This window comes from Phascolarctos cinereus, unplaced genomic scaffold (assembly GCF_003287225.1).
Source record: "Phascolarctos cinereus isolate Bilbo 61053 unplaced genomic scaffold, phaCin_HiC Scaffold_2;HRSCAF=192, whole genome shotgun sequence".
NCBI lineage: Eukaryota > Metazoa > Chordata > Mammalia > Diprotodontia > Phascolarctidae > Phascolarctos > Phascolarctos cinereus.
Window position 1 is genome coordinate 362458950 of NW_027555625.1, and position 26956 is coordinate 362485905.

Sequence of the window (26956 nt, forward strand, 5' to 3'; positions counted from 1 at the left end):
CATATTCCCCATTTTACAAGTGAAGAAACAGGCTCAGAAAAGTTGTGACTTATGTGTGGTCACATAGTCAATAAGGAGAACATAAGTTTAGAGCTGAGGGGAATCCTAGAAGTCGTCTAATTCAACTCCCTCATTAGACATATGGGGAAACTGAGGCCCTGGAGATTAAATGACTTGTCTAAGTCATTGCCATAAGTGGCAAGTAATTCTGTCACTTAACATTTGATCACTTAGATGCTAAGTGGCAAGGCCAGGATTCAAATCCAGGGCCTTGGACTCCAAATCTAGCATCCTGTCTGTCTTACAACACTCTTTCTCTTTATTTAATGATTATATGGACAGCTAGGTAGCACAGTGGATAAAGTAATGGGCCTGGAGTAAGAAGACTTTTCTTCCTGAGTTCAAATCTGACCTCGGACACTTAGTAGCTGGGTGACCCCGGTACGTCACTTAACCCTGTTTGCCTCAGTTTCCTCATCTGTAAAATGAGCTTGAGAAGGAAATGGCAAGCCAGTCCAGTATCTTTGCCAAGAAAACCCTAAATGGGGTCATGAAGGGTCAGACATGACTGAAATGAATGAACTTGAATTTTTCAATAGTATTTTAAGTTTACAAAACACTTTTTTCAAAACAAATTTTTGAGGTAGGTAGAACTTATAATACATGTTTTTATTACTTCTATTTTACAGATATGGAAACTAAGACAGAGGGAGATGAAGTATCTTAGCTAACTCTACTCTAGGTCACATAGCTGATAAGCTTTGGAAGTAGGATCTGAACCCAGGTCTCCTGCTACCACTCACGGTATCAGGCTAGTCAATCTAAGAACAGACCTGGAAGAGACCCAAGCAACCTGCTAGTCTGCTTCCCTCATTTTGCAGTGAAAGAAACTGAAACTCAGAAATGGTTGAGCAAATGAGTGGACAAGAGCTGGCAACTCCTTGTATTTGGGGATAGCTCTTTTAATGAAAGAGCCGTCCTTTTGTCATCTTGGAGGAACAAATTAAATTGAGGAAAGTCTCTTCCCAGTGGAGATCAACTTCCTACTTCTGTCCTACTAAGTGCTGGACACACAGTAGGTGCTCAATAGTTAGTGAATTTTTGAAATGGCAGGTAACAAGGAGGAGGTGTGCTTATCACGGCAGTGTGTCCTGGGGTCTTTTCTCCCTGGCTGTACTCTTTGTCTCCAAGGTGGTCTTAGGGGAGTGTTGTACAGCTCCCTTCATATGGTCTTTGATTTATAGGATTGCCTCATACTTTTGTATTTTATCCTCCCTTTCGTATTAATGGAACTTAATAGTTTTTCCCCTCTGAGGGAGCAGTACCCTAAGCAAATTGTCATTCCCACCTAGAAGGCACTGCTCTTTTAGAAACAGGCTAGCAACATGGAAAAAGCTCTTACTAATTGCATGACCTTGGTCAAGACACTTTATTCCCTGAGCCTAATTTTAAAATGGGGGGAAATATATTTGTACTACATAAGCCCCCATGGCCATTATGAGAAAATAGTTATTATTCAGAATCAGAGCCCCTGGGTTCTAGTCTAAGCTCTGTTACTTTTTACCTGCACAATTTTGGACAGGTCACTTAGCCTTTCTGGGTCTCAGTTTCCTCGTGTGTAAAATGAGGGGGGAAGTTGTTCTAGCCTGAAAATCCTAACATTCTGTGATTTGTGATACTATTCTCAACAGAAGACAATAGCCAGCACAATAAGAGGGGATATTGGTGTATTACAGGGGAAAAAACATTTTGCTTTTCTTGAGGTGTAATAGGGAAGGAGTTCATAGATACCTTTAAGCGCTTATTCATATTTTATGTTTGGTAAATGGCTTTAATACTTCAATGTTCTCTTAATCTTATTTTCAGGAAACATGCCTTTTCAGACATCATAGAGGAAGTTACAATGGGATTCATGCTTTGGATAAGTGCTGAAGCTCTAAGTCAATGATTCCATAAATACAGGGAAACCACTGACTAGAGATTCATGAGCTCTGGCTTCTCATTCTTGTTATACCGCTAACTCAGTGAATAATCTTGATCATCTCTCTCCCTAGGGCTGTTTCCCCCTTTGTAAAATGAGCAGGGTACATTAGATGATACTTAAGTTCCCTTTCAGGGTAGGTAGGTGGCACAGTTGATAGCGTGCTGAGCTTGGAGTCAGAAAGACTCATCTTCCTGAGTTCAAATCTGGCCTCAGACACTTACTAGCTGTGTGACCCTGGGCAAGTCACTTAACCCTGTTTTCCTCATCTAGAGAAGGAAATGGCAAAGCACTCCAGCGTCTTTGCCAAGAAAACCCCAAATGGGGTTATGAAGAGTTGGACATAGAAACAACTGAGCAACAAAGCTATCTTTCAGCCCTAATTATCCTATTGTTTTTTGATCCAACTTCGACATTTATGATATTATGAATCTAAACTCTGACATCTTATGCTCTGTAGGTCTAAGATTCTTTCTAAATCTAGATTCATTGATTTTATGATTGAAATGATGGACATGATCAAACTTTTCAGAAACCAATGGTATAAAAAAATTGGAGGAGGGTGAGTGGGTGTGGTGTAATTCCTGCTACCTGGAGGCTGAGGCTGGTAGATGGTTTAAGCTATCTATAGTGGTGTTAAAGGTGTTATCACTAAGTTTAGCACCAATATGGTGAGTCTTCAGGGAGGGGGTGGGGACTAGACTGCCAGGCAATACAGCCAAGATCAGAAGCAGAGCAGGTCAAAAGCTTCTCTGCTGATCAGTAGTGGGATAGGGCTCAGGAGCAGCTGCTGCATTTCCAGCTCAGGGGATAGAGAGAGGTTCAGGTTAAAATAAATGAGTAGACAAACAAACAAACAAATAAATAAACCTTAAAATGGGGAGGAAGAGTAGCACCCGCACTGCAATTTTTAGAGTCGCCCAGGGGCAATGACAGGTTAAGCTGCCTGCCCCGTTGTTGTTGTTTACTCATTTTTCATGAGCCTCATGTCTGACTCTCTGTGTCCCCATTTGGAGTTTTCTTGGCAAAGATACTGGAGTGACTTGCCATTTCCTTCTCCAGCTCCTTTTACAGATGAGGAACTGAGGCAAACAGGGTTAAGTGACCTACTGGGGTCACACAGCTACTAAGAGTCTGCGGTCAGATTTGAATTTAGGAAGAAAAAGTCTTCTGACTCCAGGCCCAACATTCTATTTACTGTGCCACACAGCTGCCCTGGCACCTAGTAGGCACATAGTAAAGATTTATTAACCGACTTGGTTAGGGTCACACAGATAGTACATGATAGAGACAGGATTTGAACATAGATCTTTTGACTTTGAGGGTGATTCTCTATAAATCACACTATGTGATTACTGTAACTAATGATAACCCTTATAATATTAACAGTAGTAATAGAAAGCCCAATGGGAGGAAACATATTTAAGACAATTTACAGACATCCAATATCAGCCTTAATATACACTTTTGGAATAGTCAAATGGTAGGTGTTATTATTAGGCCCATTTTACAGATGAGGAAATTGAGACTAACAGAGATTAATGACTTGCTCAGGGTCACATAGTTAATAAAAATGTCTGACGTAGGATTCAAACTCAGGTCAACACACCATCTACCTGTCTCCTTTATTTCTTTGGGCCTCAGTTAAGCCGGAGGTCAGGTTAGCACCATGATTGAACAGAAGAACGTCTTCAGTCAGGCCCTTTGTGTGCTGAATTGGTGAGCAAATGACAGGTGTTGGAGAGATCGAGCCCTTCATGATTTAGCCCCCTCTTACCTTTGTAGTCTTCTTACACCTTACTTCCCATCAGTGACACTGGCCTCCCAGCTGTTCCTTGAACAAGACAATCCATCTCTCTGCTCTGGGCATTTTCTTTGTCTATCTCCCATGCCTGGAACACTCCAACTATTGACCTCCCTGGCTTTCTTTAAATCCTAACTAAAATCCTACCTTCTACAGAAAGCCTTCCCTAACCCCTCTTAATTACAGTGCTTTCTTTCTTTTAATTATTTCCTGTTTAACCTGTATATATGTTGCTTTGATTGTATTTGTTGACCTGCTGTCTCTCTCCTTAGATTGTAAGCTCCTCGAGGGCAGGGATTGTCTTTTGCCTTTTTTTGTATCCCCAGCACTTAGAACGATGCCTGGCACATGGCAGACACCTAATAAATGTTTATTGAATGAATGAATAAAAGCCAGGGATATCTCCTGTTAGGCTTTAGTTTTATCTCTGACCCAGGGAGGTCTGAAAACCCTGTTCCCTCTACACTCAATCTACCTTAGAAGCCTTGCTAAAAAGCAGCCAGAATTTCTCCTTTGTTTTCACAAGTTTCTAATTATGCATAAGTGGGAAAGAAGGAGGCCATGACCTGAGGATGTTTTTACATTCAGAGGAGGAAGGTGAGCAGACCATCTGTTCCTTGCTGTATGAGTGTTGGTGCTCCTGTAGAGGCCATGGCCCTCTGGTTCTTCATGAAGGAGGACTCCTTAGCCCAGACCCTCCTCCCCCCCACCTCCCGGGGACAGCATGTGCTCCTGAAGAATCTGTTACCTAGAGGAGGAATGGAATTTTTGTGTAGAAATTATAAGTAAGGCTCCAAACACTGGGGCTTTCAACTGGTAATCAAACCTGAGGAAGAAAAGCAGCCCAGTGTCCTGCCAAAGAATGTCAGATCTGGAAGGGACTTCCAGTCCTTCCATTTTGTGCTTGCAGAAGCTGAAGTGCAGAGGTCAGATGATTTGACCAGGGTCATGCAGCTAACAAGGAGCAGAACCAGGATTCAAAGCCACATCCTTTGACTCTGACTCCAAATCTAATGCATTTTCTACCACAAAAGGAGATGCGAAAGAGCTGGTCATCCTAAAGAAATCACCCTTAAATGCATAGCTACAAATGTATGGGGTGTGGAGGGAGGACTAGCACCTCTTGTATGAGAGCTCTTTTCAGGGCTTCTCATCCACTTTTGGTGTCCATCTTCACCCAACTCTTACCTGCGGCTCCAAGAAGCTGTAGCTTGCACAGCAGCCACACCCTGGTAAAAGTGCATCAGCAAATGGGATAAACCAGGTTGAGAGTAAGCAATAGGCCTCAAACCCATCAGTGAGCTAGGGGGATACCTACTGCATGCATGTGAAGACATCGCCCAGTGGAATGGGTGAATGAGAATAATTTCTTCCAACGGCCATGAAGGGGGCTGAAGTACTTAGAGCTTGGTCAGCCCTCAAAGACAACCGGGTCATCTGCAGCAGCCCAGGCCATCACTAGTTGTCCTGCCACTGGATTTCAAAGACTCTGGAAAAGAGACTGAAGCTGACAACTTTGTGCAACCCTGCCTCACTTAAATCCAATTCATGTGCAAGTCAAGACATTGCCCATGATATCACTGGTCCTCTTTGAAAGCAAAGGGTGATTAACAACAACAGATGTGAGGCTCTCCATGAGGCCTAGCTGTTTATCTGCTCCTAGATTGTAGAGTTAGAGAGCTGAAAAGGACCTTAAATAGCCTTTATTACAGTGCTCGTTTTTGGGGTCATGGACTCCTTTGGCAGTCTAGGAAAGTCTATGAACCCCTTCTCAAAATATTAGGTTTTGAAAGGCATAAAACAAAATACATAGGATTATAAAAGAAACCAGCTGTCTTGAAATGGAGTGATCAAAAATAAATTTTAAAAAAAACCGTGCTAACAAACCAAGGACTCAGATGCCGGGTTGAGAACCCTCCACTCTAGTCCAATCCTTTCATTTTGCAAACGAGGAAATTAAACTATCTTCCTATGGTAAAACATAAGCTCCCTGAAGGCAGTGATTACTTTGTTTTCTTCTTTGTTTCTGAAGAGTCCAGCCCAGTGTCTGGCATATAGTAGAAACTTAGCAAATATTTGTTTATCTCAATTGAGATAAATAATCAAAATGCTAGGAAAGGCCACATGAAGAGCACATAACTTCCACTGGGGAGATAGAGGAAGACTTCATGGAGGGACTGGAACTCTGTTGAGCTTTAAAATGAGTATTATTGGATTGGTGGAACTCGGGGCAAAGGGATGCTCTCAATGGAGGGAAGAGCAGCAAAAAATGTCAGGAAATTTCAGGGCATGGTCAGGAAAAACAAGATAGTCCATTTTGGCTGGGATGTAGAGTTCATGAAGCGGCATCGTGGAAGTTACAGCTGGAAGGGTCAGTTGAGAAGTCAGGTGACAAACATTTATTAAGTGCCTACTGTGCACAAGGCATGTAAGTGGTAAGGATACAAAGAAAGCCGAAAGACAATCCGTCCTCTCGAGGCATTCACAGTCTAATGGGGGAGTCAACATGCAAACTATGGACAAACTAGAAATAATCAGTAGAGGGAAGGCACTATCACTGAGAGAGATCCTGTGGGATGTAGGATTTTATGTGAGCCTTGAAGAAAGCTGGAGAAGCCAGCAGGCAGAGATGAGCAGAGAACTTTCCAGGCATGGGGGCAGCCAGGAGAAATGCCCAGAATCAGGAGATGGAGTGTATTGTTCAAGCAACAGCAAGGAGCCCATTGTCACTGGTTCAAAGAGCATGGAGGAAGGCACAGTAAGGTGAAAGAAGGATGGAAAGGGGTGTATGTGGAGAGGCTTTCAATGTCAAACAGATTTCATATTTGATCTTAGAGTTCATAGGGGGTCCCTGGAGTTTATTGAATAGGAGAGTGACATGGTCAGACTTGTGCTTTAGGAAGGCTTTGATACATGAGTGGAGGATAAACTAGAGGTGAAGAGGGCATGTGTTGTGGTGTAAGGACAGTCCATTGTAGGAAGACAGGAAGAGAAGATAAAGTGTTTTATGTGAGGAACAGCAGTCTGGTTTAACTGAACAAAAATGTGCATGAAAGAGTGAACGCTAGGAAAGGCTGGAAAAGTGGGCTGGGTCCTGATTATAAAGAGTTTACCTCGTCCCATTTACAAGGAGTTTATATTTGATTGAAGAGGTAACGGGGGATAATAAAACCTGAGTTTGAGTCAGGGAGGGCCACAGTTAAGCCTATGGCTGCTGAGTGGAGGGGGAAAGAGACTTGAGTCAGGGAGACTAATTAAAGGGCTACTACAATAACCCAGACGAGCTATGATGAGGGCTTGAATATGAGCGATTGTGGTGTGAACAGAGAGATGTTGTGGAGGAAAATCAGTTCGACTCGGCAATTGATTTGAAATGTTGGGTGAGGCAGAGGGAGGAGTAGAGGATGACAGATTGCAAGCCTGGGAAATTGGAAGGATGGTGCTACCTGTGTTACTGACAGGGAAGTTAGGAGGAAAGATGGGCTTGGGGAAAAACAACAAAACAAAACATTAGTTTCGTTTTGGACACGTTGAGTTTGAGATGACTATGGGTCATACTGAAATTTCCAATAGATGATGCAAGGATTGTCAAGAGGCTAAACTAAGGAGACCCTGGCTCTGTTACTTATTGTGTGATGTTGGGCAAGTCACTTAAAATTCCTGGGCCTCAGTTTCTTCATCTGTAAAATGAAGAAGTTAGACTCCATGATTTCTAAAGTTGGACTCCATGATTTCTAAGGTTCCTTCCAGCTCTGCAGCTTAAGATCCTAAGGTTTTATTCAGTAAGCAAAAGAGGGGCCAATAAAAGTACAGTACAGTACAGTGGTGTGAGGATAATTAATTGATTGCCCCTCCTTCCATCCCTCCCCAGCCTAATTTCTAGTGGTCAAGTAGGAGCTGATGTCCAGGAATACTAAGGACTCATCTTCAAAATTCCTTGACCTCCCCAGCCCAACTATCCTCTGAGCCGAGGAACCGAGAAACCCAGACATGTAGTCACCACTTGTTTGCAGAACAAGGAAAAAAAATACCCCAACAGTGGAGTATTGTGTTTGTCTTATTAATGTTCATTTTCTCCTTATTATTTTTCCTCCTAATTGCTTATTTTCCATATTATTTGCAGAGTAATTCCACTTGCATTTTTTTCTCCCCTCACTGAAGATCTTTTGCTTCAAGAAATCACCACAGATGGGACGAGGAGAAACACACATGTTTGTTTTTTATTTTACTTGCAATCATTTGATTTTATGAAATGAGTTTGTACTACTTGGAATGTTGGCGGCCTCTCTCTCCTCTCCTCGGCGAGCAGCTTGGGAGATCAGCCTTGGAGGCTTCGTTTGGAGGGGATGTTTTTGTACCTCATCTCATTTGCAAGACGCTGTCGCAAAGGCAGCTTGCTTTGTGCTCAGTGGCATCCAAGCTGGCAGAAGATCTTCTTTTCCAAGGGTCCAGACTTAGAGTAAGAGAGCAACCTTTTTGATCTTGATGTTTCCATTTCCAAAGACCATCTTCAAAAAACAGTGGACCTAGAATTAGGAGGATTGGGGCAAAATCCCTCACGGCTCCAAACCCAACCTCTGGTAACTACTGCAGTTTATGTAAAACGGAGATTCTTAAACCTGGGTTTCAAGGACTCCTGAGAGTTTCATGGACAGACTTTTGTGGGATCTGTGAACTTGGATATGAAAAACAACCTATATACATACATACACACATATATAGTTGTTTTTTTTCACTAACCTCTAAATGAAATTTAACGTTTTCCTTCAATTATGGATGTAGACAACAAGACGTTATTCTGAGAAGGGGTCCACAGATTTCACCAGTCTGCCAAAGGGATCCATGAGACAAAAAAGGTTAAAATTCTCTGATATAGAATCACAAAATACAGAATTTCAGAGTTGGAAGGAGCTTTAGAGCCACAGAACAGCTTAGCTAGAAGGGACCTTAGATGCAAACTTAATTCAATTAGCTCCTTTTAAAAATGAAGAGGCTGATGCCTACAGGGGTGAAATGATGTGTCCAATATCATAGAGGTAGTAAAAAGCAGAGCTGGGATCTAAATCCAGGTCATAGTTCTAGAGCTGGAAAGTACTTCAGAAGGAGGAAAGAAAGAAAAAAGGAAGGAAACAAGTATTCATGAAATGCCTGCTGTGTGCCAGACACTGTGCTAAGCATTTTATCAATGTTTCATTTGATCCTTACAATAGCCCTATGAGGTGGGCACTACTATTATTTTACAGCAAAGGAAACTGAGGCAGACTTGCCCAGGGTCACACAGCTAGGAAGTTTCTAAGACCAGCTTTGAACTCAGGGCTTCCTGCCCCTAGGCCTAGCATTGTACCCCATGTGCTGCCTCCCCATATCTGAATGTCAGAGTTTATCTAGCCATCCTCTCCCCCCTCCCATTTTGTAGATGAGGAAAATGAGTCCCAGCAAAGAAAAAGTGACTTTTCCAAGCATACACAGTTAATGAGAAGCAGAACCAGGAATCAAAACCAAGTTCTCTGACCAAATCCTAGTTCTAGTCTCTTCTCTGAAAGATCACAAGGGGATCTTTATTTAATTAATTAATGGCAAAAGCCAAGACTGCATGGAACCCATGCTTCTGTCCTCCCCGGCCAGCTCTCTTTTCATGACACCACACTGATAAAAGTTAGTGTTAGTGATAAAATTGTGATCTAATTTAAACACACACCCACATCCACACCCACACCCACACCCATACCCACACACACACACACACACACACACACACACACACACACACTCCAGAAAACAAAAATAAAAAGACAACTGCACTGTGCTGTCAGATGCTCCTGGGAAAGGAGCCAGCAAGGATACATGGTGTGGTTCTTTATGAATTATTTATTGTTCATTCTCCCCATCAGAGCTTTGGCCCTTGTCCTCCTTTAAAGGCGCTGAAAGTCTTAGCTGAGTGTCCACTTGAAAGCAGTAGGCAGATCTCCCAAGGCAGAGTCCTTGCACCATCCTAGCAGCCCCCATGTTCCAAGCTTAGGCGCATAGAACCCTTATAATGGAGGAATCCATCTATTATTAAGCAGCAGAGGGAACTTGCTGGAGACAGAGGTGCACAGAACTCACATTCTCTGACTGAAAATAGCTGAATGTGGGGCAGCGCAAACACAGACTGGCATTTGAACAACAAAGAGCTAGAAAGAACCATGAACCTCTTGCCAGTATAGACAGAAGCTCTGTGTCTTCTTGGGTCCTTGAGATTTTGTGACTGTCGTTTTCTGTTTTACACTGGGGCAGTTTGACGTAGGGGATTACGCATTGGATTTGGAGTCAGGAAGAACTGAGTTCAAATCCTTCCTCAGACACTTTTGCTGTGCCTTAGTTTCCTCATATGTAAAATAAGAAGGTTGGACTCAATGGACTTTAAAGCCCCTCTAAGTCTATGATGCTATAGACTTTTGCTCAAGACATCTGATCCTGTGATCTCATGATTCCTTTAACCCCTCCAGAGAGATTGCACTCATTTCTTTTTAAGCCATTTCTGATCATTTATCCTTGCCTGATATCTGTGGATCTTTCTCTGGCTGGTATCTCTTTCAAGATGTGTCTTGAGTCTCCCAAGATTTAAAATCTTGGGACCTTAGAAAAATAGCTCACTTTTTAATGGTAGATCTGACCATGTTACCCCCTTTCCCCTACTCAATAAACTGTAGTGGCCCCCATTATCTCCAGGGTCAAATAGAAAATCCTGTTTGGCATCCAAAGCCCTTCCTCACCTGGCTCCCTACATTTCCAGTTTTCTCACACCTTATGCCCACTCTCTCACTGACACCTACTCTGTTACTTGGTGACATTGGCCATTGGCCTCCTTGCTATTTCTTAAACAAGATACCCCCCTCCACACACACACACACACACACACACACACACACACACATCCCTAACATCCCTATTTTCACTGGCTCTCCCATGTATACAATGCTCTCCCTCCTCACCTCTGCCTCCTGGCCTCCCTGATTTCCTTCTTCAGGTCCCAGATAAAATCTCACCTTCTGCAAGAGGCCTTTTCTGATGCTCCTTTATGCTAATACCTTTCTTCTGAGATGATGTCCTGTTATCCCGTAAGTAGCTTGTTTGTATGTAGCTGTTTGCATGTTTCCCCCATTAGACTATGAGCTTTTTGAGAGCATAGTCTATCTTTTATCTTTCTTTGTATCCCTAGTATTTAGCACTACAGCCTAGCATAAAGTGGGCACTTAATAAATGTTTATTGACTAATAATACCCCCCCCTTTTCTTTTTCTTTTTTACATATGAGGAGATGGAGGCTCAGAATGGGGAAGAGATTTGCCTGTGGTAATAGGATCATAGAATCCTAGCTGGGAGGGGCCTTAGGGACAATTAATTCTAACCTCATTTTGTAGATGAGAAAAATGAGGCCCAGAGAAATTACATGACTTGTCTATGGTCGTACAAATAATAAATAGCAAAGTTAGGATCTGAACCTAGTGGTAGGGTGGGGATCTGAAACAAAGGTCATCAGACTCTCACCTCCTCTGTGCTGCCTCTAGAGGTATGATAGGTATAAAACCAGACTCCTTCCCCCTTCCCCCAGGCATTGTGGGAAAACCACATCTCCTTCCCAGAAGAGGTGGCTATCAAAAACATGAGTCATGAAATTATGGAATGTGAGTTGTAAGAAGCCACAGAAGTTGTAAGATATTTTGTGTGTGTGTGTGTTTTTTAAATTTTGAGTCAAAGGGAGAAAAAAATAACCAGCTGGACATCAGGAAAAGGGAAAGAGTTGTTGTCACAAAGTTGGGACAAATGATTTAGCAGCCAACGCTTCCCCTCCCTGTGATAACAGTGACACGGTGGCAGCCAAGCCATGATGCTGGTGATCTGATCTGACTGCTTGTCTCACTTTAGCGGATTATCATCGACTGCAACGTGCTGTTTCATATTCTAGATGCTTGTGGTATAACATAATCTAGGAGCTCTCCACATACAGTATTGAGATGCTTAGCCCTAGGTGAGTTTGGTGTTTTTCCTTTAGAGTCTGACCATGGGTTTTTGGGCCCAAAAATGGGCTCAGAAAATTTTGTCATGACCGTTCATTCCTAGAAAAATGGAAATTCATTGGACAGGACCTGTAAGTCTATGGTTTGAGTGGGGAACCTATAGCCTTGAGGCTGCATGTGGTCCTCTAGGTCCTCAAGTGTGGCCCTTTGACTGAATCCAGACTTCACAGAACAAATTAAAGGGCCTCACTTGAGGACCTAGAGGGTCATGCGTCCTCGAGGCCACAGATTCTCCATCCCTGACTTAGACTGTGGCAAAGAATTTGATGGAGTACATCTGTCATACCATTCTTGTGGAAAACTTGGAGAGATATAGGCTAGGTAACAATACAGCTGACTGAACTGGTTAAAGGATCAGACTCAAAGAATAGTCATTAATGATTCAATGTCAATTTAGGGAAAGTCTCTAGTGAAGTGCCCCAAGGAATCTTTGTTTTAGCTCTGTGCTATTTAACATTTTTAGCAGTGACTTGGATAAAGGCACAGATGGCTCACTTACCACATTTGCAAATCACATGGAATTGGAGGGCTTAGCTAACACACTGGACAGTAGAGTCAAGATCTAAAAACAGTCTCGATAGGCTAGATTTAATAAGATGAAATTGGATTAGGATCATCTGCAGGTATAATAGGGATAAATGTAAAGTCTCATGTGTGGGTTCAAAAAATCAACTTCACAAGTCCAAGATAAGGGAGGCATGATTAGAGAATAATTTGAAAAGGCAATGGACATTTTACTGGATTACAAGGTTAACATGAGTCAGCAATGTGATGTGGCAAACAAAAAAGCTGGTGAGATCTTGGGCTACATTGAGAGGCAGAGCTTTATACTCTGCCCTAGTCAGACCACATCTGCAGTACTGCCTTCAGTTGTGGTCACCATCGTTTAGAAAAGACATTGATAAGAGTAGGCATATGTTGTTGTTTGCCCAGCATTCTCAAAGAGGACCATGACATCAGGAAGGTGATGCCATGACTTGCAAGTGAATTGGATTTAAGGGACGGAGGGCGTGCAAGGTCACCAGCCTCACTTTCTCCTCTGGAGCCATCTGGGTCCAGCGGCCAGCTAATGATCAGGATGACTCAAGGTGCCCCCCATATGAGGGTAACCAGGACAGTGGAGGCACTTGAGTACATGTCTTATGAAGATTGGTTGAAAGAACTAAGGATGGCTAGGCCTGGATAAGAGGAAGCTCAGTGGGGACAATCATAGCTGCTTTCAAGAATTTGAAAGGCTATCTAATGGAAGAGGGATTAGATTTGTTCTGTTAGACCCCAAGGAACAATAGATAGAAGGTGTTTTTGTTGTTGTTCAGTTGTATCCAACACTTCATGATCCCATGTGGGGTTTTCTTAGCAAAGATACTAGAGTGACTTGCCATTTCCTTCTCCAGCTCATTTTACAGATGAAGAAACTGAGGCAAACAGGGTGAAGTGACTTGCTCAAGGTCACACAGCTAGTAAGTATATGAGGCCAGATTTGAACTCAGGAAGATGAGTGTTCCTGACTTCAAGCCTAGCACTCTATCCACTGCACCATTTCACTGTCCTAGGTAGAAGATACAAAGAGGCACATTTAACAATTTCCTCACAACTGAAAATGTCCCAAAGTGGAATGGGCTGCCTAGAGAGGTGGTGGGATCTCCCTCACTGAAAGTGTTCATGCAGCATATTGGTGATTACTGTTAGGTACATAGAGAAGATTACTTTTTGGGTAAGAGTTCGACTCATTAGATGGTGTTGAGGTCTCTTTCAACTCTGTGATTCTGAGAAATGGAATGATGAGGTTGGGGAAAAGCTAATAAACCCTTTGGAGTGGAATGTAGAGTATGTATGAGGGAGAAATGTAAAATAAGTCTGGAAAGATAGGATGGAGTGATTGCACAGATGCCTGTAAATGGCAAGCTGAGGAATTGCCTTTTATACTAGAGGCAATATGGAGACACTGAATATTTTAGAGCAGGAGAGTGACCTGGTCAGACCAGTGGTTTGGGGAAAATATTTTGTCAGTATTGGGCAGGATGGATTGTTGATGGGAGAGACTGGAACTAGGGAGAATAATTCAGAGACTATTGCAATAATTTAGCTGAGAAGTGATGGGAGTGTGAATTAGGGCTGTGGTAACCACAGGAGTGGAGGGACAGGTGGAGATATGGGAAGTGCAGTGGAAATTGACCTGACAAAGTTTGGTGACTGATTTGTGTGAGGGAAGTGAGGGAAAGGAATGAGTCAAGGATGATGCTGAGGTTGTAAACCCGTGTGATTGAAGGAATAGTGGTACCCTCAAAAAATAAAATAGAAAAATTTAGAGGAGGGAAGGTTATGGGAAAACAAGATAATTTCTGTTTTGGAAATGTTGAGCTCGAGATGCCTATAGGATATCTGAGATGCCTATAGGATAGATGTCCAACATGCAGCTGGTGATGCAGGAAGGAGCCTCAGGAGAGAAACTAAGGCTGGATATATAGATTTGGAAGTTATCCATATTGTACCCATGAAAACTGAGGAGATCATTGAAAGAGGATGTAAAAAGCCCAGGACAGTCTTAGGGAATATGCTGCTGGGACGCAGATAATGATCTAGCGAAAACAAGTAAGAAGAGACAGTTAGATAAGAAAAGAACCAAGGAAGAATAATGTCACAAAAGTCCAGGGAAGAGAAAGTAGACAGGAGGAGGGGAGAGTTATTAGTTTCAAAAGCACCAGAGAGGTCAAGAAAATTGAGGCCTAAGAAAAAGTCAGATTTAGCAATTAAGACATTGTTGAAAAGCAGTTCTCCAGTACACAAGTGGTCAAAGTATATGAACAAACAGTTCTTAAAAGAATTACAACCTATTAATAAGTATGCGAAAGAATGTGCCAAATCACTAATAATAAAAGAAATTCAAGTTAAAAAAAACTCTGAAGTTTCACTCACATGCAGAAAATTGGCAAAGATAATTAAAGATGGGATTAGTCAATGCTGAAGGGGTTTTTGAAAAGCAGGAGCACTAATTGATGCATTGTTGGTGGAACTGTGTGTAGGCACAACCAATTCTATCAGCCAGTCAACAACAAGCAATTATTAGGCGCTTACTATGTTCCCGGCACCACACTATGCACTGGAAATACAAATACAAGCAAACGAAAACACTTCCTGCTCTTGAAGAGCTTACATTCTGACGGAGGAAGACCACACATACAAGGAAGCTAAAGGTGGGGGAGTGGGCAAAAGTACCCAGTCTGGAAACGTGATGGAGAAGCCTAGAGTACAGTCAAGTGGGAAGTGAATAGATGGCGAGCCTGCACTCCTCTCTTAAATGAAGGCTCTTCCCAGAGCCATCCAATCGGAGGGAGGAACCCCAAGGGACAGAAAGCAATTTGGAATTATGCAATAAAGTGATTAGAATATCCATAGCTTTTGACCCAGAGATTTCATTGCTGAGTACCTAACTCAAGGAGGTCATTTATTAAAAAAAAGGCCCCACGTAGCTATATACACTATACACATTACACTCATTATACACAGATACATTCATGTTGTGGTGCTATTGCTCAGTCATTTCAGTCATGTCCACTCTTTGTGACCCCGTTTGGGGTTTTCTTGGCAAAAATACTGGAGTGGTTTGCCATTTCCTTCTCCAGCTCATTTTACCAATGAGGAAACTGAGGCAAACAGGGTGAAGTGACTTGTCCAGGGTCATATAGCGAGTAAGTGTATGAGGCCAGATTTGAACTTAGGAAGATGAGTGTTCCTGACTTCAGGCCTGGCACTTTATCCCCTGTGCCACCTAGCTACCCTTTACATTCATAGCAGTGGGATTCATTGGAGAGGGAGTGGGGGTTGGTAGCAAAGAACTGGAAAGAACATAGATGCCTGTTGATTGGAGAATGGCTAAACAAATCGTGGTACATAAATATTACTGTGCTGTAAGGAGCAACAAATATGATAAGTAGAGACAAGCAGAGAGACTTCCATGAACTGATGCAAAGTAAACAGAGCCAAGAAAACCATATACACTGTGACAGCAATGTGAATGGAAACAACGACAGTCACAAAACAATTGAAAATGAATGTTGCAAAATTACCAAGCACAGGCTGGCTCCAATGAAGATGTATAATAATAATAATAATAATAGCTATTGGACTTTATATAGCACTTGCTATGTGCCGGTCACTGTTTTCAGGGCTTCACGATGATCTCATTTGATCCCCACAACCACAATGGGAGGTAGGTGCTATTCTCCTCATTTTCCTGTAAGACTTGTCCAAGGTCACAGATCTATGAAGTGTCTGAGGTTGGATTAGAACTCAGATCTTCCCGACTCCAGGCCCTTTCCATACTGCAATATTTACATTGCATATAATATTAGATTTTTTTCTACAAATTAATTGATTTTCCTGAATTTTTCTCCTCTTTTTTAAAAAAATCTTTGTTATTTGGCTATCTGGAAGGGAGAGAGGGAAGAAATATAGAGGGAAATTTAGACTATATGAAACAAAAGCTACCAATATAATCTTTTTTTAAAAAAGATTGTTGATAACCTTGGAGAAAGTAATTTGCTTATTAATGTAGGTCCTGATGGCCTGGATGGATGATGGCAAAAAAAAGGGCTTCAGGCAGGCAAGCAGAAGTGTGTGGGAGCATACTAACCAGCTCTGTGAGAACCTATCATTAAATATCGAATGTGAGCATTTATACCCCAGAAATCGGCGAACACTAAAAACCGGGATTTGATGTATTATTTTATTTATTATCTAGACTTAAGAAAACAAAGGAAAAGATGTTAGCGATGCAGATTAAATTTAAAAGAGTGTCCTGCATACTTTTTGTTTTTGGAAAGCTGGTTGTTAAACATTGAAACACCGGCACAGGAAGTGCTGTCTCCAAGCAGAGCAGGAGGTCTTGGACATTAGATTGCAAGGGAAAGAGCACAAAACTTAGTTTGGAGCTGGGTGTGTGTGTGTGTGTGTGTGTGTGTGTGTGTGTGTGTGTCTGGGGTGGAGGATGGGAGGGGGAGGAGTCACTGCTGATGAAACCTGGATGTAGGCTAGGCCAATTCCATGCTTTCTGAGTACTTCTGAGGCAACTGCATCACAGTCATTATTCCTTAAGGAGGAAGAAGCAATAATGCTCATAGAAGTTTCCTGGAGCTGATTCTAGCATTCAGGAGTCTGGTTAGGAGGAGATAATAGTAGACAGTGAAGAATGGGAAATTTGTTCACTTCCTCCTCCTTCTATGCTCCTACCTCTTGGGTCATCTATTCTTGACCCAGATGTTCAGTGACTTCATGCTGCCCTGGGCTCTGACAGCATAAAAAGAAATCTCTATCTGGTCTCTCAATTATACTGAAGCTCCTGGATCACTCCCAAGGTATTTGCTTTTTAAAAGAGAAACAAGGAAAGAGCAATATATATTATGCAATTATAAATTTGTGGAGACATCAGAAATCATCTGGCCTAATCCCCATACAAAGCAAGAGCCATCTCTCTAATATCCCTGGCAGGCAGTTTTCTAGCTTCTTCCTGAAGACTCAGTGGAAGGCTTCCAAAATACGGTATAATAGAGGAAAAGGGGATCAAAGAAGGAAGTGTACCACATCTTCTTGGGGGGGGGGGACTATGATAACAGGCAAAGAGGACTTGGGTGGAGCCTTGCACAACCATTTTTTTGTTTAATGTCTTCTCTGACAGAGAACAGCCACCAAATAGCACAGTTATTAGAATAATTACAGCCAGACCCAAAGATTAGGGTCTTCAGTGGAGGACTCCTGGGATCTATGCTTAGCCCTGGGCTGTTTAACATTCTTAGCAATGAGCTGGATAAAAGCAGAGATGATATGCTTCTCAGATTTGCAGATGACCCAAAGGTGGGAGAGATAGCTAATACATTTGATGACAGAATCAGGATCCAAGATCTTGACAGTTAAGAACATTGGGCTGATTCTAATAATATAAAATGAAATAGGGATAAAAGAAATTTCTTACACTTGTTCAAAAAATCAACTCCACAAGTAGAACATAGGGGAAGTGTGGCTCACTAGCTTTTCTTCTGAAACAGATCTGGGTTTTTTAGTAGTCTGGACACTAATATAAATCAATACTCATGTGCTATAGCCCCTCCCCCCTAAAAATCCTAATGCATATTTACCTGAATGTCCAGAAAGGGGGAAATGGCAGTCCCACTGTATTCCGCCATTGTCAGGCCACATGCACATTAATGTGTTCATTTCTAGGTACCACATTTTAAGAAGAAAATGGAGAAGCTATAGAGCATTCACAGGAAGGACAGCAGAAGTCCGTAATATTTTGGCCACGTGAGAATCAGTTGAAGGAAGTGGGGATGTTAGAGGAGAGAAGAAAAACCTTAGTGAGGGTGGATATGATAGTTCCTTCAAAGGCTATCATGTGGAAGAGGGATTAGGCTTATTTTGCTTGGCCTCAGAAGTCAGAACTAATGGGTAGAAATTGCCAAAAAGGCAGATTTTGGCTCCAGTTAGGAAAAGTACAATAAACATGAGAGCCATCCAAAAGTTGCCTGAATTGTCTCAGCAGGTAATGGATCACCTCTTGTCAGAAGACTTCAAGGAAGAGCTGGATACCCCCTTGCTGAGAAAGTTATAGAGTGGATTCTTGTTTAGGTTGTGCTAGATGGCCCCTGAGGTCTCTTTTAGCTCTGAGTACCTCCCATGTAGGTACCTCCATTTTAGGTGGTTTGGTCTTGCCAAACAAGGGCAGCTAGGTAGGACGGTGGGTAGGGTGCTAGTCTTGAACTCAGGAAGACTCATCTTCCTGAGTTCAAATCTGGACTCAGACACTTAGTAGCTGTGTGACCCTGGGCAAGTCACTTAACCCTGCTTGCCTCAGTTTCCTCATCTGTAAAATGAGCTGGAGAAGGAAATGGAGAATCACTCCAGTGTCTCTGCCAAGAAAACCCCAAGTACGGTCACGAAGAGGCAGACAGGACTGAACAATAAAAAGCAGGACTACCCCTTGCAGCATTCCTGAGAAGTAACCATCCAATTTCCACTTGAAGAGAAGTCTTTATGTCCTGAGGCAACTCATTCTACTTTCAGACTGCTCTATTTGTAAGAGATTTTGCTCTTTCTAAACTTCTCCTTGCTCCTAGCTCTATATTCTGAGGTCAAGCAAACTAAGTCTAACCCCCTTTCCCACACCATTTTAGCCTTTCAAATATTTGGAGGTAAAAGCAGAACTCCCCAAGTGTTTTCTTCCTTGGATTATCAGTTTCCCTCATTATTCTCCTTCCCACCCCTCACCCATAACCAATCAGTTCTTAGGTTGTATTGATTCTAACTCTACAGAATCTTTCATATCCGTGTTGTTCTCTCCACTTAGATGGACATTACCCTAGTTCAGGCTCAGGCTCTTCCCATCTCTCAACTGGACCATTACAATAGATTCCTAATTGCTTTCTCTGCCTCAAAATATCTCCCCTCTTCAATCCATCATCCATGGAGCTATATTCTTAATGCATAGGTCTGTTGCACAAATTACTCCCCTGGTCAGAGAGCTCAAGAAGCTTCCTATTGTCCATAGGATAAAATAGCTTTTTTGGCATTTAAAGCCCTTCACAATCTGAGTTCAGACTCCTTTTCCAGACTTATTGCACATTATTCCCCTTCACACATTCCACTGTCCAGACAAACTGGCCTAATGAGTGGTCCTTACACATGTTCTATCACCTGATTCTGTGCCTTTGTCCAGGGAGTCTCTTATTCAAATAATGCTATCACTTCTCATTCCCATTGTAGAACCCCTAAATTCCAGTTGAAACTATTACCAACTAAATCATTAATAATATGAAAAATGCAAACAAAACAATTCTGAGGATACATTTCATTATACTCAGCAAACTGGCAAAGGTGACAGACAGAAGGTGAAAGTAATCTATTGTAATACATTGCTGGTGGAGCTGGGTATTGGTCTAACGATTCTGGAAAGCAATTTGGTATAAGCCCTCCTCCAAAGTGACTACAATATTATCTCAGTTTTGCTCCCTGGAGTAAAAGACAAAAGGAAAGGTTTATAGCAGTTCTCTCTGTAGTAGCAAAGATCTAGAAACAAAGTAGATTCCCATTGACAGGAGAATGTCTAAATAAGTCATGGCATGTGAAGGATATTGAGTATTACTATGCTTTTAGAAAAGATGAAGATGAAGAATTCAGAGAAGCATAGAAAGGCTTATAGGAACTGATGCAGAATGAAGAAAGCAGAACCAAGAAAACAATATGCAAAAGTGCAACAATGAAAGTGGAAAGGACAAAAAAAAGAATCTGAATACTGAATAATGATCAGAAAACTTGACCCAGGAGATAGGTTGAAAAAGGGGCTTCCCTCCCTTCCTTCCATAGGTGGAGGATTATGGGTGTGGAACCTTGTATATACTGCCATATGTAGTTTTGTGTTAATTTTGTTGAACTGCTTTTTCCTTTATTTCTTTTTTATTTTTTGTTGCAAGGGATGGTTCACTGGGCAGGGGAGGAGGAATATATTTAGGAATGAAGGTGAGGTACAAGCACAAGATATAAATAATAGTTGAAAAAATAGAATCTCTAGTTTCCTTCAAAGCTCACTTTCAGCACCATCTCCAAGAATCATAGCATTTGAGAGCTGGAAGGGACTTCAGTGGTCATCTAGCTTAAACTTTTACACAAAAGGAATCCCTGCTACTACACACCCATCAAATGGTCATCCAGACTCTGCCTGAAGACTTCCAAGAGTGGGAATCCCCCACCTCTTGAGATAATTCATTCCTTTTATAGATCGTTTTATTCTTGGAAAGTTTTTCTTGACATCAAGCCTAAATTGACCACTTTACAACTTCTATCCGTTACTCTTGCCCTCTGGGACAAAACAAAGTGAGTCTAATCCCTTCATCATGGAACAGCCTTCAAATACAACTCCCCCTTCACTCTGCCCCAAGTTTCTCTGATACTCACATAACATTGACTTAAAATCTTTCACAATTCTAGTTGCATTTTTCTAGACACTTTCCTGTTATCATTGCCCTTATCGAATCATGGTGTCTAGAGAAAAACAAAATATATCCTAGATAAGTCTGAGAAAGGTAGAGTACATTAGGACATCATTTACCTATTCCCAGAAGCCGTGTGCCTTTCAGTGCAGCTCAAGGTCTCCTTATCTTTTTTTGACCACTAGAGAACACTTGTATTGAGCTTGCTCTCTGTCAAAACTCCCAGATCTTTTTCAGAGAACTACTATTTATGCCTTTTTCATCTTATTGTTATGAAGTTGATATTTTTTGGTATCCAAATGTAAGACTTTACATTCATTTGGTTTCAATTTCATTTTCTTAGCTCTAACTTGTCATGATCTTTTTTGGATCCTGACTCTGTCAAGTTATTAGCTATCCCTCTCAGCTTTCTTCCCTCTCCAAATTTGATGAGCAAGTGACATACATTTGCCTTTATCCAAGAAATTGATAAAAATGTTAAACAACACAGAGGGAAGAACTGGGGACTTCCTGATGCATTGATATGGAACCATTAACAACTAATTACTCTTTGAAGCAACCCACTTAATTGTATCATATTCCAGTGCAAATCTCTATTTTCTCCATAAAAATAATATTCTTTATCAAAAGTTTTTCTAGAATCTAGAAAACTTTACCCACAGTGTTCCCTTCATCTTATAATTGAGTAAGTGGGATGTGGATATCTAGGATTTCCTCCCAGACCCTCCGTTTGAAGAGGGCAACCAAGGAATTCACCTCATCATGTCCTACTCTGCTGACCTCTTAGATTTCATGATCTCAAGAAACTCATCATTCTACAAGATGAAATCAACTTGGAAGTTCACACATCCTCAGATAATTTCCTATCTCAGCAGCAGGACTTCATCATGGCCCCCACCAAATCACCATTTCTCAACTTTTCAGCTTCTTTTTATATGTTATCTCCCCCCATTAGACTATGAGCTCCTTGAGATCAGGGACTGTCTCATGCCTTTCTTTGCAGCTCTAGCATTTAGCACAATGCCTGATACATAAAAGGCACTTACATAAATCTTTATTGCCTATTGACTAATCCTGTCAAAAAAGGAAATGAGGTAAGTCTGACATAACATAATCTTGATGAAGCACTGCTAGAACTATTTCCCTTAGTAGATAATTGCCAATCATCTCTTTAATGATCCTTTCTAGAATTTTTTTCAGGAAATGGAGTCAATCTCATCAGCCTATAGTTTGTAAATATTGTGCTCTTCCATTTAAAAATAAAATTGGGACAACATTTACCCTTCTCCACTCTTGTAGTCATTCTCCTATTTTCCATAGTCTTTCACATATCACTGGGGGACCATCCCCAGTCGTCCTGATGCTATATCTTGCCACTGGACCCAGAAGGCTCCAGAGGAGAAAGTGAGGCTGGTGACTTTGCAAAGCCCTCCCTCACTTAAATCCAATTCACTTGCAAGTCATGGCATCAGCTTCCTGATGCCACGGTCCTCTTCAAGAACAAAGGACAAACAGCAACTTATCACTGAGAATGGCTTAGGCATCATATCTGCTGATTCTTTCAGGATCCAAGGATGTAGTTCATTTGGACCAGGTGATGTGAATTCAGCAGAAGAACCAGATTCTCTCTCACCATCTCCTAATTTATCTTGGGTTTCAATTCCCTTTTAGCTGGTTTTGTTCTGTCATCTCATGATAAAAATCATACTCCTTGGCAGAGCTAACAGAAGCAAAGTAAGAATTAGACACTTCTACCTTCTCTCTGTTGTCAGTTATCATCATCCCCTCCACCTGAAGCTTAAGTCCTAGTCCTTCTTTGTGTCTCCTTTTTCTCCCAATTATATTTACATCTGTATCAACTGTATCTACATTTATATCTATATCAATACCCATATTTGTCTCCCTATATCTATGTATGTGTATGTGTGTATATATGTAATACATATATACACACATATATAATAATACATACATTCATATCATTTCTACAGGACTAATTCCCCCTCCCCCCCTTAACCTGACCTTCCTTTCATCTTCTGTACATTTCTTTCTCTTGAAAACCCAAGTTGGTTGGCACAGCTACAACAGACTCTTAAGACAAATTACATTTTTCTTTCCCACAGGAACGTTTTCTTTTTATTTTCAGAATTTCACTCGGGCATTTCCCACCTCTCCTGGGCTGACTTCCTTCCCCTTAAACATGAGATATTACCTGTCCTTCCTTGAAAGCTGCTTTCTCAAAATCTAAGGTCCGTGTCGGACTATGCCTGGAGTTCCTCTCTTCCATTATAAATTAGTTTGGAATTGTCACTATCCCTTTGAGTTACCATCATTTCCATACCAATGGCTAGTTTCTCCCCGTTAAAATCAGATCCTGAGTAGAGTCTTTTCTTGTTGTTTCCACCATCTTTTGAAAGATCAAAATTAAGAAATTATTTGCTGAGAGAGAACAAGCTCCATGTAGATGTCTGGATAATTGAAGTCGTCCATCATTTATACTGTGAAGCACATCTCTGAATCAAGCTTGTGATCTGTTTCCCAAATTCCTCATCTACATCCTCTTTCTTTCCAGGTGATCTGTAGTAAATCCCAATGGCAAAAATCACTTCTGTTTATCCAAATAATCTCTGCTAGACTTCTCCCCTCAAGTTCTTGGATTTCCTCAATTGAGTACACTTTCCTTATGTGCTACCCTCTCACCCCTTCTTCTACTTATTTAATTTCTTACCTATACAAAGACATGGATTTCATGGATTTCATGGATTTCATCCCACCAAGTCTTGGTGCTACCTGTGAGGTCAAATTTGCCTTCTTTACTTTGGATCTCTATTTCCTCTTGTTAAACTTTGGGCATTTGTATATACACGCTTGAGGCCATGAATCTTTACTATTGTCTTCTTTTCTTGGACTTTGTCTCCTGTGAACTTCTACTTGTCTCATCTGCTATTGTCCTCTTTTTATTATAGTTACTTTCTATAGAATCTAGCTTGGGGGATATACACAGCCAGTTTTCCAGATCTCCCATCCTTTTTATTTTAAAGCTCTCTGGATTAGATTTACAACACACTTGAAAAATGCATTTTACTTATTTCCCTAGCTGCTAGTGCTAGCCTCCATTACCTTGTACTTACTCTATATATTTTGTATTTCCTTATATGTATCTACGTTGCTTATCTCCTTTCCCATATCGTTTTTATCCCTGCATCCTCTGAACCTAGCAGAGTGCCTGATGCATCATAAACACTTAATAAGTACTCATTGAATGTTTCTTCAGATTAAATATCCCCAGTTCTTTCAATCATTCCTTCTGGGGCACATTTTCCAGGACCCTCACCTTCATTATCACTTTCCTTTTGATTGGCTTGTCATTGTTCTTAAAATGTGGTGCCTAGAATGAATGACAATCCTTTAGTTGTATTTCGACTGCATTTAATTTTTTTTTCCCTCTGGGGCATTGTGGTTCTGTTCATACAGTCTGATATTGCATTTTCTTTTTCTTTTTCTTTTTTTTTCTGCTGGCAGGTCATACCATTGACTCAGTCATGGGCCACCATTTTCTCATTCTGCACTGGTATGGTTGATTTTTTTTTAACCCAGGTGTAAAACCTAACATTTATCTCTGTGAGATTTTATCTTATTAGATTCAGTCCATTATTCTAGCTTCTAGTGATCCTTTCGAAACCTAATTGTTGTTTAATATGTTTGTTATTCTTCCTAGTTTCATGTTAGGCATACATTTGATAACTATACAACCCATGCTTTCATTCAAGTCATTGGTAAAAGTGTTTATTCTCACAAGTATGCTCAACCAGACCCATCTCACCACCACCACCTACAGTTTGACATTTACCCACTGACTCCCCTTTGGGTGCAGTCATTCAAGCTGTCATGAATCCACCTAATGGTTCCACCATAGAGAGCTCATTGCTCTCCATCTTGTCTATGAGTTATTATAATAGCCTTTGTCAAATGTCTTGCTGAAATCCAGGTGTGCTGTGTCTGTGGAATTTCCCTGATCTATTAATCTGATAAACCTGGTAAGAAAAGACATGAAATTAGATTGGCATGAGTCATGGATTGTCGAAACAAGATGAGACCTTAGAGTCACTGAACCAGGGGAAGTCAATCAAAGCCATAACTATCATGGGGTGGCTGGAGTTTTACTCCAGGGGAATAACATGGAGGGAAGGGGGATGGAATATATCCTCCCTTGCAAAGTATTTTGTACTTTATTGCCTTCTTTATACCTTTCACTGCTTGGCCTGACTGTCCCTTCCCCTCTCATGGCCCTAGGCCTTTGGGTCCTATATCCATCACACCCTTCTCCCAGGGTTGCTTCCCTCTCCCACCCCCAACCTAGTGTGACTCTTCCCAACCACATTGGATTTCCAGCGTCATGTCACCAGACCTGGGGATTCGTGTCACCCCAGATGTCTGGGATCAGTAACAAAAATAGCAGCTCGAGGTGTTTGATCTCCTCAGTGGCTTGGATCTCTGTTCCTACATCAATACATTCTTTTGCAAAGCTACCCAGTTCCTCAGCAGAATTTGCCCTGAGCACTGGAATTCCTGGTTACATCTCTGATGTCAGAGTTGAATGGGACCCTTAGAGATGATCTCATCCAGCTCACCAATTTGGGACAAGAAACCCAAGGTCATTGTAGGGGAAATGACTGGCCTAAGGTCATCCATCCAATCAAAAGGAGAATCAACATTCCCAAATACCAGTTCAAAAGTCTCTCTACCATATTACATTGTTTTAATATCTTGCTCTTATAAATTAATTATAGCCTTCTTCCTAACACCAGTAAGAGACATGGTGGTCATTATTAATTTTATTTAACAAGGTTGGAATGGGTAAGGGATGGATTCTTGAGTCTGGCACTGCGACTATCTATGTGCACATTCTCATTTGGAGGTGGGGATAAAAGGGAAGCCAGAGGATGGGAAAGTGTTGCCTAGCACCTGGTTTACCATAACACTTGTTCCAACATAGGTGACTCTGCAGTAGACTAGTTGTTTTTTTTTTTTTAACATGCTAGTGAAGTGGAAAGAGGACTGAGTTTGGAGTCAGAAGACCTAAAGTCAAATTGTTTGCTACCTGTGTGATGTTGGACAAGACACTTTCTGTCTCTGGGCCTCAGTTTCTTCATCTGTAGAAAGAGGGGGTTGGACTAGATAATCTCTAAGTACCCCTCAAACTCTAAAATCTGATGATCTTATGATCCTGTAAGTCGATGTCGCTATTATCATCCCAGTTAAAAAACTCAGCAAGGAGAAGAGTTTGCACATTTCTGACAGTCGGGGATCTATGACTCACACTGGACCATCTGTTATTTAATGAGAAAGATGACAAGCTGATTGGGGTTTTTTTTTTCACTTTTTAACATGGCAAATTGAAAAATGTGAATCTCTTGATCTGTATTTTAATTACAGGCCCTCTGACTTTCCCCCTTGCATTTCTTCTAATTGGAGGATAAATAAAACCTTGGTTAACCCTGGATTCTCTTCTGGTTATGATTGAGGGTAAGGAAAGGGCTGAGGCCATGTCCCCTTTTGCCTGGGATTTCCAACGCAGGGACCTGATGTGTTTGCTGTCAGTTCAAGAGTCCTTTTGAGGTCTGAGCCCCAGGAAAGATAAGCTGGCCCCATCTTTGGAAAGTGAAACTGGCATGTATAGCAGATAACACATGGGCATTGAGTTGAAGAAAAAATTCAGAGGACACAGTGTGATGTAAAGGAAAAAGCATGGGGCCAGAAGCTAGGAGACTGGTTTCTAAACTGGGTGTTGCCATTAACAGGCTGTGTGGACCAATTCACTTCACCTTCCTGGGCCTCAGTTTACTCTTTTATAAAATGAGCAGGTTGTCCTAGGTGATCACTTTTATTCCTTTCAGCTCTGACATTCTCTACTCTATGATTGTAAGGGACCCTTCCATCTTTCTTTCTTTCTACTATGATTCTGAGACTCTTCCATCTTTGACAGCCTATATTCTAAGGCCCTTTCTGATATTTGCATTCTTTGTTCACGTCATTTCCACAATGTGATTTGAAGACCCTGTACAATCTTATTTTTTCTCTTCATTTGCCCATGATACCCCTATTAGCTCACCTCCAGTGAGAGGGAGAATATA